This window comes from Eubalaena glacialis, chromosome X (assembly GCF_028564815.1).
Source record: "Eubalaena glacialis isolate mEubGla1 chromosome X, mEubGla1.1.hap2.+ XY, whole genome shotgun sequence".
NCBI classification, from domain to species: domain Eukaryota; kingdom Metazoa; phylum Chordata; class Mammalia; order Artiodactyla; family Balaenidae; genus Eubalaena; species Eubalaena glacialis.
The window spans coordinates 91,294,228-91,314,772 of NC_083736.1; positions in this window are offsets into that span (position 1 = coordinate 91,294,228).

The following is a 20,545-nucleotide window of genomic DNA, read 5'->3' on the forward strand; positions in this document are numbered from 1 at the left end:
CTTATTTATTTTCATTTTGGATGATCTGTCCATTGGTGAAAGTGGGGTGTTAAAGTCCCCTACTATGATTGTGTTACTGTCGATTTCCCCTTTTATGGCTGTTAGTATTTGCCTTATGTATTGAGGTGCTCCTATGTTGGGTGCATAAATATTTACAATTGTTATACCTTCCTCTTGGATCGATCCCTTGATCATTATATAGTGTCCGTCTTTGTCTCTTGTAATTGTCTTTATTTTAAAGTCTATTTTGTCTGATATGAGAATTGCTACTCCAGCTTTCTTTTGATTTCCATTTGCATGGAATATCTTTTTCCATCCCCTCACTTTCAGTCTGTATGTGTCTCTAGGTCTGAAGTGGGTCTCTTGTAGACAGCATATATATGGGTCTTGTTTTTGTATCCATTCAGCCAGTCTGTGTCTTTTGGTGGGAGCATTTAATCCATTTACATTTAAGGTAATTATCGATATGTATGTTCCTATTCCCATTTTCTTAAATGTTTTGGGTTTGTTATTGTAGGTGTTTTCCTTCTCTTGTGTTTCTTGCCTAGAGAAGTTCCTTTAGCATTTGCTGTAAAGCTGGTTTGGTGGTGCTGAACTCTCTCAGCTTTTGCTTGTCTGTAAAGGTTTTAATTTCTCCATTAAATCTGAATGAGATCCTTGCTGGGTAGAGTAATCTTGGTTGTAGGTTTTTCTCCTTCATCACTTTAAGTATATCCTGCCACTCCCTTCTGGCTTGCAGCGTTTCTGCTGAAAGATCAGCTGTTAACCTTATGGGGATGCCCTTGTGTGTTATCTGTTGTTTTTCCCTTGCTGCTTTTAATATGTTTTCTTTATATTTAATTTTTGATAGTTTGATTAATATGTGTCTTGGTGTGTTTCTCCTTGGATTTATCCTGTATGGGACTCTCTGTGCTTCCAGGACTTGATTAACTATTTCCTTTCCCATATTAGGGAAGTTTTCAACTATAATCTCTTCAAATATTTTCTCAGTCCCTTTCTTTTTCTCTTCTTCTTCTGGGACCCCTATAATTCGAATGTTGGTGCGTTTAATGTTGTCCCAGAGGTCTCTGAGACTGTCCTCAGTTCTTTTCATTCTTTTTTCTTTATTCTGGTCTGCAGTAGTTATTTCCACCATTTTATCTTCCAGGTCACTTATCCGTTCTTCTGCCTCAGTTATTCTGCTATTGATCCCATCTAGAGTATTTTTAATTTCATTTATTGTGCTTGTCATCGTTTCTTGGTTCCTCTTTAGTTCTTCTACGTCCTTGTTAAATGTTTCTTGCATTTTGTCTATTCTATTTCCAAGACTTTGGATCATCCTTACTATCATTATTCTGAATTCTTTTTCAGGTAGACTACCTATTTCCTCTTCATTTGTTAGGTCTGGTGTGTTTTGACCCTGCTCCTTCATCTGCTGTGTGTTTTTCTGTCTTCTCATTTTGCTTATCTTACTGTGTTTGGGGTCTCCTTTTCACAGGCTGCAGGTTCGTAGTTCCCGTTGTTTTTGGTATCTGTCCCCAGTGGCTAAGGTTGGTTCAGTGGGTTGTGTAGGTTTCCTGGTGGAGGGAACTAGTGCCTGTGTTCTGGTGGATGAGGCTGGATGTTGTCTTTCTGGTGGGTTCGTCCACGTCTGGTGGTGTGTTTTGGGGTGTCTGTGGCCTTATTATGATTTTAGGCAGCCTCTCTGTTAATGGATGGGGCTGTGTTCCTGTCTTGCTAGTTGTTTGGCATAGGGTGTCCAGCACTGTAGCTTGCTGGTCGTTGAGTGAAGCTGGGTCTTGATGTTGAGATGGAGATCTGTGAGAGATTTTCGCCGTTTGGTATTACGTGGAGCTGGGAGGTCTCTTGTGGACCAGTGTCCTGAAGTTGGCTCTCCCACCTCAGAGGCACAGCCCTGATGCCTGGCTGGAGCACCAAGAGCCTTTCATCCACACGGCCAAGTACGTGGGGATTTTCTTGCCTTTTGGGAGGTCTGACGTCTTCTGCCAGCGTTCAGTGGGTGTTCTGTAGGAGCAGTTCCACGTGTAGATGTGTTTCTCATGTATCTGTGGGGAGGAAGGTGATCTCCGCGTCTTACTCTTCCGCCATCTTGCCCCTCCCTCTCATTGTAGTTTTGATTTGCATTTCTCTAATGATTAATGATGTTGAGCATTCTTTCATGTATCTGTTGGCAATCTGTATATCTTCTTTAGAGAAATGTCTATTTAGGTCTTCTGCCCATTTTTGGATTGGGTTGTTCGTTTTTTTGTTATTGAGCTGCATGAGCTGCTTGTAAATCTTGGAGATTAATCCTTTGTCAGTTGCTTCATTTGCAAATATTTTCTCCCATTCTGAAGGTTGTCTTTTGGTCTTGTTTATGGTTTCCTTTGCTGTGCAAAAGCTTTTAAGTTTCATTAGGTCCCATTTGTTTATTTGTGTTTTTATTTCCATTTCTCTAGGAGCTGGGTCAAAAAGGATCTTGCTGTGATTTATGTCATAGAGTGTTCTGCCTATGTTTTCCTCTAAGAGTTTGATAGTGTCTGGCCTTACACTTAGGTCTTTAATCCATTTTGAGTTTATTTTTGTGTATGGTGTCAGGGAGTGTTCTAATTTCATACTTTTACATGTATCTGTCCAATTTTCCCGGCACCACTTATTGAAGAGGCTGTCTTTTCTCCACTGTATATGCTTGCCTCCTTTATCAAAGATAAGGTGACCATATGTGCGTGGGCTTATCTCTGGGCTTTCTATCCTGTTCCATTGATCTATATTTCTGTTTTTGTGCCAGTACCAAACTGTCTTGATTACTGTAGCTTTGTAATATAGTCTGAAGTCAGGGAGCCTGATTCCTCCAGCTCCATTTTTCGTTCTCAAGATTGCTTTGGCTATTCGGGGTCTTTTGTGTTTCCATACAAATTGTGAAATTTTTTGTTCTAGTTCTGTGAAAAATGCCAGTGGTAGTTTGATAGGGATTGCATTGAATTTGTAGATTGCTTTGGGTAGCAGAGTCATTTTCACAATGTTGATTCTTCCAATCCAAGAACATGGTATATCTCTCCATCTATTTGTATCATCTTTAATTTCTTTCATCAGTGTCCTATAATTTTCTGCATACAGGTCTTTTGTCTCCTTAGGTAGGTTTATTCCTAGATATTTTATTCTTTTTGTTGCAATGGTAAACGGGAGTGTTTTCTTAATTTCACTTTCAGATTTTTCATCATTAGTATACAGGAATGCAAGAGATTTCTGTGCATTAATTTTGTATCCTGCTACTTTACCAAATTCATTGATTAGCTCTAGTAGTTTTCTGGTAGCATCTTTTGGATTCTCTATGTATAGTATCATGTCATCTGCAAACAGTGACAGCTTTACTTCTTCTTTTCCGATTTGGATTCCTTTTATTTCTTTTTCGTCTCTGATTGCTGTGGCTAACACTTCCAAAACTATGTTGAATAATAGTGGTGAGAGTGGGCAACCTTGTCTTGTTCCTGATCTTAGTGGAAATGGTTTCAGTTTTTCACCATTGAGGACAATGTTGGCTGTGGGTTTGTCATATACGGCCTTTATTATGTTGAGGAAAGTTCCCTCTATGCCTACTTTCTGCAGGACTTTTATCATAAATGGGTGTTGAATTTTGTCGAAAGCTTTCTCTGCATCTATTGAGATGATCATATGGTTTTTCTCCTTCAATTTGTTAATATGATGTATCACGTTGATTGATTTGCGTATATTGAAGAATCCTTGCATTCCTGGAATAAACCCCACTTGATCATGGTGTATAATCCTTTTAATGTGCTGTTGGATTCTGTTTGCTAGTATTTTGTTGAGGATTTTTGCATCTATGTTCATCAGTGATATTGGCCTGTAGTTTTCTTTCTTTGTGACATCTTTGTCTGGTTTTGGTATCAGGGTGATGGTGGCCTCGTAGAATGAGTTGGGGAGTGTTCCTCCCTCTGCAATATTTTGGAAGAGTTTGAGAAGGATAGGTGTTAGCTCTTCTCTAAATGTTTGATAGAATTCGCCTGTGAAGCCATCTGGTCCTGGGCTTTTGTGTGTTGGAAGATTTTTAATCACAGTTTCAATTTCAGTGCTTGTGATTGGTCTGTTCATATTTTCTGTTTCTTCCTGGTTCAGTCTCGGCAGGTTGTGCATTTCTAAGAATCTGTCCATTTCTTCCAGGTTGTCCATTTTATTGGCATAGAGTTGCTTGTAGTAATCTCTCATGATCATTTGTATTTCTGCAGTGTCAGTGGTTACTTCTCCTTTTTCATTTCTAATTCTATTAATTTGAGTCTTCTCCCTTTTTCTCTTGATGAGTCTGGCTAATGGTTTATCAATTTTGTTTATCTTCTCAAAGAACCAGCTTTTAGTTTCATTGATTTTTGCTATTGTTTCCTTCATTTCTTTTTCATTTATTTCTGATCTGATCTTTATGATTTCTTTCCTTCTGCTAGCTTTGGGGTTTTTTTGTTCTTCTTTCTCTAATTGCTTTAGGTGCAAGGTTAGGTTGTTTATTCGAGATGTTTCCTGTTTCTTGAGGTAGGCTTGTATTGCTATAAACTTCCCTCTTAGAATTGCTTTTGCTGCATCCCATAGGTTTTGGATCGTCGTGTCTCCATTGTCATTTGTTTCTAGGTATTTTTTGATTTCTCCTTTGATTTCTTCAGTGATCACTTCGTTATTAAGTAGTGTATTGTGTAGCCTCCATGTGTTTGTATTTTTTACAGATCTTTTCCTGTAATTGATATCTAGTCTCATAGCGTTGTGGTCGGAAAAGATACTTGATACGATTTCAATTTTCTTAAATTTACCAAGGCTTGATTTGTGACCCAAGATATGATCTATCCTGGAGAATGTTCCATGAGCACTTGAGAAAAATGTGTATTCTGTTGTTTTTGGGTGGAATGTCCTATAAATATCAATTAAGTCCATCTTGTTTAATGTATCATTTAAAGCTTGTGTTTCCTTATTTATTTTCATTTTGGATGATCTGTCCATTGGTGAAAGTGGGGTGTTAAAGTCCCCTACTATGATTGTGTTACTGTCGATTTCCCCTTTTATGGCTGTTAGTATTTGCCTTATGTATTGAGGTGCTCCTATGTTGGGTGCATAAATATTTACAATTGTTATACCTTCCTCTTGGATCGATCCCTTGATCATTATATAGTGTCCGTCTTTGTCTCTTGTAATTGTCTTTATTTTAAAGTCTATTTTGTCTGATATGAGAATTGCTACTCCAGCTTTCTTTTGATTTCCATTTGCATGGAATATCTTTTTCCATCCCCTCACTTTCAGTCTGTATGTGTCTCTAGGTCTGAAGTGGGTCTCTTGTAGACAGCATATATATGGGTCTTGTTTTTGTATCCATTCAGCCAGTCTGTGTCTTTTGGTGGGAGCATTTAATCCATTTACATTTAAGGTAATTATCGATATGTATGTTCCTATTCCCATTTTCTTAAATGTTTTGGGTTTGTTATTGTAGGTGTTTTCCTCTCTTGTGTTTCTTGCCTAGAGAAGTTCCTTTAGCATTTGCTGTAAAGCTGGTTTGGTGGTGCTGAACTCTCTCAGCTTTTGCTTGTCTGTAAAGGTTTTAATTTCTCCATTAAATCTGAATGAGATCCTTGCTGGGTAGAGTAATCTTGGTTGTAGGTTTTTCTCCTTCATCACTTTAAGTATATCCTGCCACTCCCTTCTGGCTTGCAGCGTTTCTGCTGAAAGATCAGCTGTTAACCTTATGGGGATGCCCTTGTGTGTTATCTGTTGTTTTTCCCTTGCTGCTTTTAATATGTTTTCTTTATATTTAATTTTTGATAGTTTGATTAATATGTGTCTTGGTGTGTTTCTCCTTGGATTTATCCTGTATGGGACTCTCTGTGCTTCCAGGACTTGATTAACTATTTCCTTTCCCATATTAGGGAAGTTTTCAACTATAATCTCTTCAAATATTTTCTCAGTCCCTTTCTTTTTCTCTTCTTCTTCTGGGACCCCTATAATTCGAATGTTGGTGCGTTTAATGTTGTCCCAGAGGTCTCTGAGACTGTCCTCAGTTCTTTTCATTCTTTTTTCTTTATTCTGGTCTGCAGTAGTTATTTCCACCATTTTATCTTCCAGGTCACTTATCCGTTCTTCTGCCTCAGTTATTCTGCTATTGATCCCATCTAGAGTATTTTTAATTTCATTTATTGTGCTTGTCATCGTTTCTTGGTTCCTCTTTAGTTCTTCTACGTCCTTGTTAAATGTTTCTTGCATTTTGTCTATTCTATTTCCAAGACTTTGGATCATCCTTACTATCATTATTCTGAATTCTTTTTCAGGTAGACTACCTATTTCCTCTTCATTTGTTAGGTCTGGTGTGTTTTGACCCTGCTCCTTCATCTGCTGTGTGTTTTTCTGTCTTCTCATTTTGCTTATCTTACTGTGTTTGGGGTCTCCTTTTCACAGGCTGCAGGTTCGTAGTTCCCGTTGTTTTTGGTATCTGTCCCCAGTGGCTAAGGTTGGTTCAGTGGGTTGTGTAGGTTTCCTGGTGGAGGGAACTAGTGCCTGTGTTCTGGTGGATGAGGCTGGATGTTGTCTTTCTGGTGGGTTCGTCCACGTCTGGTGGTGTGTTTTGGGGTGTCTGTGGCCTTATTATGATTTTAGGCAGCCTCTCTGTTAATGGATGGGGCTGTGTTCCTGTCTTGCTAGTTGTTTGGCATAGGGTGTCCAGCACTGTAGCTTGCTGGTCGTTGAGTGAAGCTGGGTCTTGATGTTGAGATGGAGATCTGTGAGAGATTTTCGCCGTTTGGTATTACGTGGAGCTGGGAGGTCTCTTGTGGACCAGTGTCCTGAAGTTGGCTCTCCCACCTCAGAGGCACAGCCCTGATGCCTGGCTGGAACACCAAGAGCCTTTCATCCACACGGCCAAGTACGTGGGGATTTTCTTGCCTTTTGGGAGGTCTGACGTCTTCTGCCAGCGTTCAGTGGGTGTTCTGTAGGAGCAGTTCCACGTGTAGATGTGTTTCTCATGTATCTGTGGGGAGGAAGGTGATCTCCGCGTCTTACTCTTCCGCCATCTTGCCCCTCCCTCTCATTGTAGTTTTGATTTGCATTTCTCTAATGATTAATGATGTTGAGCATTCTTTCATGTATCTGTTGGCAATCTGTATATCTTCTTTAGAGAAATGTCTATTTAGGTCTTCTGCCCATTTTTGGATTGGGTTGTTCGTTTTTTTGTTATTGAGCTGCATGAGCTGCTTGTAAATCTTGGAGATTAATCCTTTGTCAGTTGCTTCATTTGCAAATATTTTCTCCCATTCTGAAGGTTGTCTTTTGGTCTTGTTTATGGTTTCCTTTGCTGTGCAAAAGCTTTTAAGTTTCATTAGGTCCCATTTGTTTATTTGTGTTTTTATTTCCATTTCTCTAGGAGCTGGGTCAAAAAGGATCTTGCTGTGATTTATGTCATAGAGTGTTCTGCCTATGTTTTCCTCTAAGAGTTTGATAGTGTCTGGCCTTACACTTAGGTCTTTAATCCATTTTGAGTTTATTTTTGTGTATGGTGTCAGGGAGTGTTCTAATTTCATACTTTTACATGTATCTGTCCAATTTTCCCGGCACCACTTATTGAAGAGGCTGTCTTTTCTCCACTGTATATGCTTGCCTCCTTTATCAAAGATAAGGTGACCATATGTGCGTGGGCTTATCTCTGGGCTTTCTATCCTGTTCCATTGATCTATATTTCTGTTTTTGTGCCAGTACCAAACTGTCTTGATTACTGTAGCTTTGTAATATAGTCTGAAGTCAGGGAGCCTGATTCCTCCAGCTCCATTTTTCGTTCTCAAGATTGCTTTGGCTATTCGGGGTCTTTTGTGTTTCCATACAAATTGTGAAATTTTTTGTTCTAGTTCTGTGAAAAATGCCAGTGGTAGTTTGATAGGGATTGCATTGAATTTGTAGATTGCTTTGGGTAGCAGAGTCATTTTCACAATGTTGATTCTTCCAATCCAAGAACATGGTATATCTCTCCATCTATTTGTATCATCTTTAATTTCTTTCATCAGTGTCCTATAATTTTCTGCATACAGGTCTTTTGTCTCCTTAGGTAGGTTTATTCCTAGATATTTTATTCTTTTTGTTGCAATGGTAAACGGGAGTGTTTTCTTAATTTCACTTTCAGATTTTTCATCATTAGTATACAGGAATGCAAGAGATTTCTGTGCATTAATTTTGTATCCTGCTACTTTACCAAATTCATTGATTAGCTCTAGTAGTTTTCTGGTAGCATCTTTTGGATTCTCTATGTATAGTATCATGTCATCTGCAAACAGTGACAGCTTTACTTCTTCTTTTCCGATTTGGATTCCTTTTATTTCTTTTTCGTCTCTGATTGCTGTGGCTAACACTTCCAAAACTATGTTGAATAATAGTGGTGAGAGTGGGCAACCTTGTCTTGTTCCTGATCTTAGTGGAAATGGTTTCAGTTTTTCACCATTGAGGACAATGTTGGCTGTGGGTTTGTCATATACGGCCTTTATTATGTTGAGGAAAGTTCCCTCTATGCCTACTTTCTGCAGGACTTTTATCATAAATGGGTGTTGAATTTTGTCGAAAGCTTTCTCTGCATCTATTGAGATGATCATATGGTTTTTCTCCTTCAATTTGTTAATATGATGTATCACGTTGATTGATTTGCGTATATTGAAGAATCCTTGCATTCCTGGAATAAACCCCACTTGATCATGGTGTATAATCCTTTTAATGTGCTGTTGGATTCTGTTTGCTAGTATTTTGTTGAGGATTTTTGCATCTATGTTCATCAGTGATATTGGCCTGTAGTTTTCTTTCTTTGTGACATCTTTGTCTGGTTTTGGTATCAGGGTGATGGTGGCCTCGTAGAATGAGTTGGGGAGTGTTCCTCCCTCTGCAATATTTTGGAAGAGTTTGAGAAGGATAGGTGTTAGCTCTTCTCTAAATGTTTGATAGAATTCGCCTGTGAAGCCATCTGGTCCTGGGCTTTTGTGTGTTGGAAGATTTTTAATCACAGTTTCAATTTCAGTGCTTGTGATTGGTCTGTTCATATTTTCTGTTTCTTCCTGGTTCAGTCTCGGCAGGTTGTGCATTTCTAAGAATCTGTCCATTTCTTCCAGGTTGTCCATTTTATTGGCATAGAGTTGCTTGTAGTAATCTCTCATGATCATTTGTATTTCTGCAGTGTCAGTGGTTACTTCTCCTTTTTCATTTCTAATTCTATTAATTTGAGTCTTCTCCCTTTTTCTCTTGATGAGTCTGGCTAATGGTTTATCAATTTTGTTTATCTTCTCAAAGAACCAGCTTTTAGTTTCATTGATTTTTGCTATTGTTTCCTTCATTTCTTTTTCATTTATTTCTGATCTGATCTTTATGATTTCTTTCCTTCTGCTAGCTTTGGGGTTTTTTTGTTCTTCTTTCTCTAATTGCTTTAGGTGCAAGGTTAGGTTGTTTATTCGAGATGTTTCCTGTTTCTTGAGGTAGGCTTGTATTGCTATAAACTTCCCTCTTAGAATTGCTTTTGCTGCATCCCATAGGTTTTGGATCGTCGTGTCTCCATTGTCATTTGTTTCTAGGTATTTTTTGATTTCTCCTTTGATTTCTTCAGTGATCACTTCGTTATTAAGTAGTGTATTGTGTAGCCTCCATGTGTTTGTATTTTTTACAGATCTTTTCCTGTAATTGATATCTAGTCTCATAGCGTTGTGGTCGGAAAAGATACTTGATACGATTTCAATTTTCTTAAATTTACCAAGGCTTGATTTGTGACCCAAGATATGATCTATCCTGGAGAATGTTCCATGAGCACTTGAGAAAAATGTGTATTCTGTTGTTTTTGGGTGGAATGTCCTATAAATATCAATTAAGTCCATCTTGTTTAATGTATCATTTAAAGCTTGTGTTTCCTTATTTATTTTCATTTTGGATGATCTGTCCATTGGTGAAAGTGGGGTGTTAAAGTCCCCTACTATGATTGTGTTACTGTCGATTTCCCCTTTTATGGCTGTTAGTATTTGCCTTATGTATTGAGGTGCTCCTATGTTGGGTGCATAAATATTTACAATTGTTATACCTTCCTCTTGGATCGATCCCTTGATCATTATATAGTGTCCATCTTTGTCTCTTGTAATTGTCTTTATTTTAAAGTCTATTTTGTCTGATATGAGAATTGCTACTCCAGCTTTCTTTTGATTTCCATTTGCATGGAATATCTTTTTCCATCCCCTCACTTTCAGTCTGTATGTGTCTCTAGGTCTGAAGTGGGTCTCTTGTAGACAGCATATATATGGGTCTTGTTTTTGTATCCATTCAGCCAGTCTGTGTCTTTTGGTGGGAGCATTTAATCCATTTACATTTAAGGTAATTATCGATATGTATGTTCCTATTCCCATTTTCTTAAATGTTTTGGGTTTGTTATTGTAGGTGTTTTCCTTCTCTTGTGTTTCTTGCCTAGAGAAGTTCCTTTAGCATTTGCTGTAAAGCTGGTTTGGTGGTGCTGAACTCTCTCAGCTTTTGCTTGTCTGTAAAGGTTTTAATTTCTCCATTAAATCTGAATGAGATCCTTGCTGGGTAGAGTAATCTTGGTTGTAGGTTTTTCTCCTTCATCACTTTAAGTATATCCTGCCACTCCCTTCTGGCTTGCAGCGTTTCTGCTGAAAGATCAGCTGTTAACCTTATGGGGATGCCCTTGTGTGTTATCTGTTGTTTTTCCCTTGCTGCTTTTAATATGTTTTCTTTATATTTAATTTTTGATAGTTTGATTAATATGTGTCTTGGTGTGTTTCTCCTTGGATTTATCCTGTATGGGACTCTCTGTGCTTCCAGGACTTGATTAACTATTTCCTTTCCCATATTAGGGAAGTTTTCAACTATAATCTCTTCAAATATTTTCTCAGTCCCTTTCTTTTTCTCTTCTTCTTCTGGGACCCCTATAATTCGAATGTTGGTGCGTTTAATGTTGTCCCAGAGGTCTCTGAGACTGTCCTCAGTTCTTTTCATTCTTTTTTCTTTATTCTGGTCTGCAGTAGTTATTTCCACCATTTTATCTTCCAGGTCACTTATCCGTTCTTCTGCCTCAGTTATTCTGCTATTGATCCCATCTAGAGTATTTTTAATTTCATTTATTGTGCTTGTCATCGTTTCTTGGTTCCTCTTTAGTTCTTCTACGTCCTTGTTAAATGTTTCTTGCATTTTGTCTATTCTATTTCCAAGACTTTGGATCATCCTTACTATCATTATTCTGAATTCTTTTTCAGGTAGACTACCTATTTCCTCTTCATTTGTTAGGTCTGGTGTGTTTTGACCCTGCTCCTTCATCTGCTGTGTGTTTTTCTGTCTTCTCATTTTGCTTATCTTACTGTGTTTGGGGTCTCCTTTTCACAGGCTGCAGGTTCGTAGTTCCCGTTGTTTTTGGTATCTGTCCCCAGTGGCTAAGGTTGGTTCAGTGGGTTGTGTAGGTTTCCTGGTGGAGGGAACTAGTGCCTGTGTTCTGGTGGATGAGGCTGGATGTTGTCTTTCTGGTGGGTTCGTCCACGTCTGGTGGTGTGTTTTGGGGTGTCTGTGGCCTTATTATGATTTTAGGCAGCCTCTCTGTTAATGGATGGGGCTGTGTTCCTGTCTTGCTAGTTGTTTGGCATAGGGTGTCCAGCACTGTAGCTTGCTGGTCGTTGAGTGAAGCTGGGTCTTGATGTTGAGATGGAGATCTGTGAGAGATTTTCGCCGTTTGGTATTACGTGGAGCTGGGAGGTCTCTTGTGGACCAGTGTCCTGAAGTTGGCTCTCCCACCTCAGAGGCACAGCCCTGATGCCTGGCTGGAGCACCAAGAGCCTTTCATCCACACGGCCAAGTACGTGGGGATTTTCTTGCCTTTTGGGAGGTCTGACGTCTTCTGCCAGCGTTCAGTGGGTGTTCTGTAGGAGCAGTTCCACGTGTAGATGTGTTTCTCATGTATCTGTGGGGAGGAAGGTGATCTCCGCGTCTTACTCTTCCGCCATCTTGCCCCTCCCTCTCATTGTAGTTTTGATTTGCATTTCTCTAATGATTAATGATGTTGAGCATTCTTTCATGTATCTGTTGGCAATCTGTATATCTTCTTTAGAGAAATGTCTATTTAGGTCTTCTGCCCATTTTTGGATTGGGTTGTTCGTTTTTTTGTTATTGAGCTGCATGAGCTGCTTGTAAATCTTGGAGATTAATCCTTTGTCAGTTGCTTCATTTGCAAATATTTTCTCCCATTCTGAAGGTTGTCTTTTGGTCTTGTTTATGGTTTCCTTTGCTGTGCAAAAGCTTTTAAGTTTCATTAGGTCCCATTTGTTTATTTGTGTTTTTATTTCCATTTCTCTAGGAGCTGGGTCAAAAAGGATCTTGCTGTGATTTATGTCATAGAGTGTTCTGCCTATGTTTTCCTCTAAGAGTTTGATAGTGTCTGGCCTTACACTTAGGTCTTTAATCCATTTTGAGTTTATTTTTGTGTATGGTGTCAGGGAGTGTTCTAATTTCATACTTTTACATGTATCTGTCCAATTTTCCCGGCACCACTTATTGAAGAGGCTGTCTTTTCTCCACTGTATATGCTTGCCTCCTTTATCAAAGATAAGGTGACCATATGTGCGTGGGCTTATCTCTGGGCTTTCTATCCTGTTCCATTGATCTATATTTCTGTTTTTGTGCCAGTACCAAACTGTCTTGATTACTGTAGCTTTGTAATATAGTCTGAAGTCAGGGAGCCTGATTCCTCCAGCTCCATTTTTCGTTCTCAAGATTGCTTTGGCTATTCGGGGTCTTTTGTGTTTCCATACAAATTGTGAAATTTTTTGTTCTAGTTCTGTGAAAAATGCCAGTGGTAGTTTGATAGGGATTGCATTGAATTTGTAGATTGCTTTGGGTAGCAGAGTCATTTTCACAATGTTGATTCTTCCAATCCAAGAACATGGTATATCTCTCCATCTATTTGTATCATCTTTAATTTCTTTCATCAGTGTCCTATAATTTTCTGCATACAGGTCTTTTGTCTCCTTAGGTAGGTTTATTCCTAGATATTTTATTCTTTTTGTTGCAATGGTAAACGGGAGTGTTTTCTTAATTTCACTTTCAGATTTTTCATCATTAGTATACAGGAATGCAAGAGATTTCTGTGCATTAATTTTGTATCCTGCTACTTTACCAAATTCATTGATTAGCTCTAGTAGTTTTCTGGTAGCATCTTTTGGATTCTCTATGTATAGTATCATGTCATCTGCAAACAGTGACAGCTTTACTTCTTCTTTTCCGATTTGGATTCCTTTTATTTCTTTTTCGTCTCTGATTGCTGTGGCTAACACTTCCAAAACTATGTTGAATAATAGTGGTGAGAGTGGGCAACCTTGTCTTGTTCCTGATCTTAGTGGAAATGGTTTCAGTTTTTCACCATTGAGGACAATGTTGGCTGTGGGTTTGTCATATACGGCCTTTATTATGTTGAGGAAAGTTCCCTCTATGCCTACTTTCTGCAGGACTTTTATCATAAATGGGTGTTGAATTTTGTCGAAAGCTTTCTCTGCATCTATTGAGATGATCATATGGTTTTTCTCCTTCAATTTGTTAATATGATGTATCACGTTGATTGATTTGCGTATATTGAAGAATCCTTGCATTCCTGGAATAAACCCCACTTGATCATGGTGTATGATCCTTTTAATGTGCTGTTGGATTCTGTTTGCTAGTATTTTGTTGAGGATTTTTGCATCTATGTTCATCAGTGATATTGGCCTGTAGTTTTCTTTCTTTGTGACATCTTTGTCTGGTTTTGGTATCAGGGTGATGGTGGCCTCGTAGAATGAGTTGGGGAGTGTTCCTCCCTCTGCAATATTTTGGAAGAGTTTGAGAAGGATAGGTGTTAGCTCTTCTCTAAATGTTTGATAGAATTCGCCTGTGAAGCCATCTGGTCCTGGGCTTTTGTGTGTTGGAAGATTTTTAATCACAGTTTCAATTTCAGTGCTTGTGATTGGTCTGTTCATATTTTCTGTTTCTTCCTGGTTCAGTCTCGGCAGGTTGTGCATTTCTAAGAATCTGTCCATTTCTTCCAGGTTGTCCATTTTATTGGCATAGAGTTGCTTGTAGTAATCTCTCATGATCATTTGTATTTCTGCAGTGTCAGTGGTTACTTCTCCTTTTTCATTTCTAATTCTATTAATTTGAGTCTTCTCCCTTTTTCTCTTGATGAGTCTGGCTAATGGTTTATCAATTTTGTTTATCTTCTCAAAGAACCAGCTTTTAGTTTCATTGATTTTTGCTATTGTTTCCTTCATTTCTTTTTCATTTATTTCTGATCTGATCTTTATGATTTCTTTCCTTCTGCTAGCTTTGGGGTTTTTTTGTTCTTCTTTCTCTAATTGCTTTAGGTGCAAGGTTAGGTTGTTTATTCGAGATGTTTCCTGTTTCTTGAGGTAGGCTTGTATTGCTATAAACTTCCCTCTTAGAATTGCTTTTGCTGCATCCAATAGGTTTTGGATCATCATGTCTCCATTGTCATTTGTTTCTAGGTATTTTTTGATTTCTCCTTTGATTTCTTCAGTGATCACTTCGTTATTAAGTAGTGTATTGTGTAGCCTCCATGTGTTTGTATTTTTTACAGATCTTTTCCTGTAATTGATATCTAGTCTCATAGCGTTGTGGTCGGAAAAGATACTTGATATGATTTCAATTTTTTTAAATTTACCAAGGCTTGATTTGTGACCCAAGATATGATCTATCCTGGAGAATGTTCCATGAGCACTTGAGAAAAATGTGTATTCTGTTGTTTTTGGGTGGAATGTCCTATAAATATCAATTAAGTCCATCTTGTTTAATGTATCATTTAAAGCTTGGGTTGCCTTATTTATTTTCATTTTGGATGATATGTCCATTGGTGAAAGTGGGGTGTTAAAGTCCCCTACTATGATTGTGTTACTGTCGATTTCCCCTTTTATGGCTCTTAGTATTTGCCTTATGTATTGAGGTGCTCCTATGTTCGGTGCATAAATATTTACAATTGGTATACCTTCCTCTTGGATCGATCCCTTGATCATTATATAGTGTCCTTCTTTGTCTCTTGTAATAGTCTTTATTTTAAAGTCTATTTTGTCTGATATGAGAATTGCTACTCCAGCTTTCTTTTGATTTCCATTTGCATGGAATATCTTTTTCCATCCCCTCACTTTCAGTCTGTATGTGTCTCTAGGTCTGAAGTGGGTCTCTTGTAGACAGCATATATATGGGTCTTGTTTTTGTATCCATTCAGCCAGTCTGTGTCTTTTGGTGGGAGCATTTAATCCATTTACATTTAAGGTTATTGTCGATATGTATGTTCCTATTCCCATTTTCTTAAATGTTTTGGGTTTGTTATTGTAGGTGTTTTCCTTCTCTTGTGTTTCTTGCCTAGAGAAGTTCCTTTAGCATTTGTTGTAAAGCTGGTTTGGTGGTGCTGAACTCTCTCAGCTTTTGCTTGTCTGTAAAGGTTTTAATTTCTCCATCAAATCTGAATGAGATCCTTGCTGGGTAGAGTAATCTTGGTTGTAGGTTTTTCTCCTTCATCACTTTAAGTATATCCTGCCACTCCCTTCTGGCTTGCAGAGTTTCTGCTGAAAGATCAGCTGTTAACCTTATGGGGATGCCCTTGTGTGTTATTTGTTGTTTTTCCCTTGCTGCTTTTAATATGCTTTCTTTATATTTAATTTTTGATAGTTTGATTAATATGTTTCTTGGTGTGTTTCTCCTTGGATTCATCCTGTATGGGACTCTCTGTGCTTCCAGGACTTGATTAACTATTTCCTTTCCCATATTAGGGAAGTTTTCAACTATAATCTCTTCAAATATTTTCTCAGTCCCTTTCTTTTTCTCTTCTTCTTCTGGGACCCCTATAATTCGAACGTTGGTGCGTTTAATGTTGTCCCAGAGGTCTCTGAGACTGTCCTCAGTTCTTTTCATTCTTTTTTCTTTATTCTGGTCTGCAGTAGTTATTTCCACCATTTTATCTTCCAGGTCACTTATCCGTTCTTCTGCCTCAGTTATTCTGCTATTGATCCCATCTAGAGTATTTTTAATTTCATTTATTGTGTTTTTCATCGTTGCTTGGTTCTTCTTTAGTTCTTCTACGTCCTTGTTAAATGTTTCTTGCATTTTGTCTATTCTATTACCAAGATTTTGGATCATCCTTACTATCATTATTCTGAATTCTTTTTCAGGTAGACTACCTATTTCCTCTTCATTTGTTAGGTCTGGTGTGTTTTGACCCTGCTCCTTCATCTGCTGTGTGTTTTTCTGTCTTCTCATTTTGCTTATCTTACTGTGTTTGGGGTCTCCTTTTCACAGGCTGCAGGTTCGTAGTTCCCGTTGTTTTTGGTATCTGTCCCCAGTGGCTAAGGTTGATTCAGTGGGTTGTGTAGGTTTCCTGGTGGAGGGAACTAGTGCCTGTGTTCTGGTGGATGAGGCTGGATGTTGTCTTTCTGGTGGGCTCGTCCACGTCTGGTGGTGTGTTTTGGGGTGTCTGTGGCTTTATTTTGATTTTAGGCAGCCTCTCTGTTAATGGATGGGGCTGTGTTCCTGTCTTGCTAGTTGTTTGGCATAGGGTGTCCAGCACTGTAGCTTGCTGGTCGTTGAGTGAAGCTGGGTCTTGATGTTGAGATGGAGATCTCTGAGAGATTTTTGCCGTTTGGTATTACGTGGAGCTGGGAGGTCTCTTGTGGACCAGTGTCCTGAAGTTGGCTCTTCCACCTCAGAGGCACAGCCCTGATGCCTGGCTGGAGCACCAAGAGCCTTTCATCCACACGGCTCAGAATAAAAGGGAGAAAAAATGGTAAGAAAGAAAGAAAGAGGATAAAATAAAATAAAATAAAGCAATTATAATAAAAAATAAGAAAAAAATTATTAATAATAAATTTATTAAGAAAAACTTTTTTTAATTTTTAAAATTAGATTTATTAATTTTTTATACTAAGAATAAGAAGAAAATTATTAAGAAAAAATTTATTAAGAAAAAAAATTTTTTTAATTTTTTAAAATAAAAAATATGAAAAAACTTATTAAAAAAATTTTTTTTAACTTTTAAAAATAGAAAATAAGGAAAAATTATTAAGAAAACATTTATTAGGGAAAAAAAATTTTTTTTTAAGTAAAAAAAAAAAAACAAAAAAAAACGGACGGACCTAACCCTAGGACTAACGGTGAGAGCAAAGCTGTACAGACAAAATCTCACCCAGAAGCATACACATATACACTCACAAAAAAAGGAAAAGGGGAAAAGCTAATATATCCTGCTCCCAAAGTCCACCTCCTAAATTTGGGTTGATTCGTTGTCTATTCAGGTATTCAACAGATGCAGGCACATCAAGTTGTTTGTGGAGCTTTAATCCGCTGCTTCTGAGGCTGCTGGGAGAGATTTCCCTTCCTTCTTTGTTCATACAGCTCCCGGGGTTCAGCTTTGGATTTGGACCCGCCTCTGCATGTAGGTCGCCTGAGGGCGTCTGTTCCCCGCCCAGACAGAAAGGGGTTAAAGGAGCAGCTGCTTTGGGGGCTCTGGCTCAGTCAGGCCGGGGGGAGGGAGCGGCACGGAGGAGGCGGGGCGAGCCTGCGGCGGCAGAAGCCGGCGTGACGTTGCAGCAGCCTGAGGCGCGCCGTGCGCTCTCCTGGGGAAGTTGTCCCCGGATTACCGGAGCCTGGCCGTGGCGTGCTGCACAGGCTCCCGGGAGGGGCGGTGTGGAGAATGACCTGTGCTCGCCCACAGGCTTTTTGGTGGCGGCAGCAGCAGCCTTAGCGTCTCATGCCCGTCTCTGGGATCCGCGCTTATAGCCGCGGCTCACGCCCATCTCTGGAGTTCGTTTAAGTGGCGCTCTGAATCCCCTCTCCTTGCACGCCGCGAAACAAAGAGGCAAGAAAAAGTCTCTTGCCTCTTCAGCAGCTGCAGACTTTTTCTCAGGCTCCCTCCCGGCTAGCTGTGGTGCGCTAGCCCCTTCAGGCTGTGTTCACGCAGCCAACCCCAGTCCTCTCCCTGGGATCCGACCGAAGCCCGAGCCTCAGCTCCCAGCCCCCGCCCTCCCCGGCGGGTGAGCAGACAAGCCTCTCGGGCTGGTGAGTGCTGCTCGGCGCCGAGCCTCTGTGCGGGAATCTCTCCGTTTTTCCCTCTGCGTCCCTGTTGCTGTGGGATCCGCGCTGATAGCCGCGGCTCGCGCCCGTCTCTGGAGCTCGTTTAGGCGGCGCTCTGAATCCCCTCTCCTTGCGCGCCGCGAAACAAAGAGGCAAGAAAAAGTCTCTTGCCTCTTCGGCAGCTGCAGTCTTTTTCCCGGACTCCCTCCCGGCTAGCACCGAAGCCCGAGCCTCAGCTCCCAGCCCCCGCCCGCCCCGGTGGCTGAGCAGACAAGCCTCTCGGGCTGGTGAGTGCTGCTCGGCGCTGATCCTCTGTGTGGGAATCTCTCCGCTTTGCCCTCCGCACCCCTGTGGCTGCGCTCTCCTCCGTGGCTCCGAAGCTTCCCCCCTCTGCCACCCGCAGTCTCCGCCCACGAAGGGGCTTCCTAGTGTGTGGAAACCTTTCCTCCTTCACAGCTCCCTCCCACTGGTGCAGGTCCCGTCCCTATTCTTTTGTCTCTGTTATTTCTTTTTTCTTTTGCCCTACCCAAGTATGTGGGGATTTTCTTGCCTTTTGGGAGGTCTGACGTCTTCTGCCAGCGTTCAGTGGGTGTTCTGTAGGAGCAGTTCCACGTGTAGATGTATTTCTCATGTATCTGTGGGAAGGAAGGTGATCTCCGCGTCTTACTCTTCTGCCATCTTGCCCCTCCCCCCTAAGTTATTTAATTTACTTTTTAATTCAACAAATGTTTTAATTCAACAAATATTATATTGTCTGCATAGTTTATATTCTGTTCATTATTTTTTCCTGCTATTTTTATGATTAGCAGACTAGACGTGTCATTACCCATAATGTAGAAATATGATGATAGTGCACATATATCCATTGCGCATAAAATGAAGCAGTGTGGTATAGGACAATAAATGCTTGTCTTTGAAGACCTATGTGATTATCCAGCCTGCTCCACTTTATAGTTGAATGACCATAAATCAATCACTTATTCCCTTTGAATCTCAGCTCATGTACAATAATGGAGTCAATGATACAGACATTGACTGTCTAATAGAATTGTTACACATAGCAATTTACAAAACATTTAAAAAATATGTGCCAAGATTTTAAAGTGCTATACAAATGTGTTGTGTATCTAAATATATTAGCTACTCACTGAATTTTAAAGGTTTCATTTTATGCTGAGGTCAAAGTTCTTTGAAAATGTTCCAGACAATATTTATAGTGTACAATAAGTGTAAATGATTACTTTTTTATAGGTGAGGAACTTTAGTCAGAGAAAGTAAACAGGAGGATAAACTGAGAATAGAATTTCAGTCTCGTTCTCAATCTGATATTTTTATGTGGTAGGCCATATCTTCCTCTTCACCTGTTTCTGAAAACTAAAATTAATGAAAATGTCTTAATGAATAATGAAATGAAAATAACAAGTTATAGAATGTTCAGCTGTAGAGTTTGTGAAACTGTATAGTAACCTCACTGATAGGCAAACACATCTTGTCCAAGAGTGTACATTTCAGTTCAGAGTTCATAAATGAGAAAGCTTAATTTAAAATGTGGTCAAATATATAGTACAGTACAGAATCTTGTCCCCTTCTCAGATAATAGGGTACAGATTATATGAAATTAAGAGTTCTTTCCTATTTAAAATTCAATCACCAAGCAATTTATAGAAGCTTAGTTTAATCTGGAAGTATGAAAAACCTAATACAGTTGAATTACCTATTAAACAATTTAAGACATCTGTTATCATAAATGATATTAAAGTAATGAAGAGGTCATAAAAATCATTTGGTAGTTGTTTCTTTGAGACCAAATCCACATACCACAAAGCTGATCAGTAAAGGAACAACCAAGAGGATGTCTATGCTTTGTAGATGTTCTGACCACAGTACTCTCTTTTAGATTTAATCTCATTGGCAAAACACAATACAGTAGCTGCTTTAGTTACAATGAATTTTGGTTATGTCACTTTGAATCACACTCTAATTGTCACAGAAAATGAAGACAATGAAAAAAAAAGCCTGTGTTCATTTCAAATATATTCATGAGCCATAGACCCAGGGCATTGTTTTCCTGATCATATCCCCAAAGACGTCAGTCAAGCCTTTTCAAATCCAGCCATCTCTTTTGTCAATAAGCCTGCTTAAGAGATGAGATCATTTTGATTCAAATTCAGTATCAAAATATCAAGCCCAACACAATAATCTCAAACATTACCTCTGCATTACCTCTAACTCAATATGCAGAAAACACTTACCCTCTGACATTTCAGAGTAATAAATCAGCACCATCTGTCCCTGGGCTCTGCTTCTTCTCTCCTCCTTACACTCTGTTCAAGGGCATTCATCATGTTCCTTCCATTAGTGCACACCATAAAGATGTGTTGTTTTGACACCTGTATGTCAGCCAAAGTTACACTGCAGGGATGCCAAAATACCTTATCATATTGTCATGAATGCCAGCCCCTTTTTT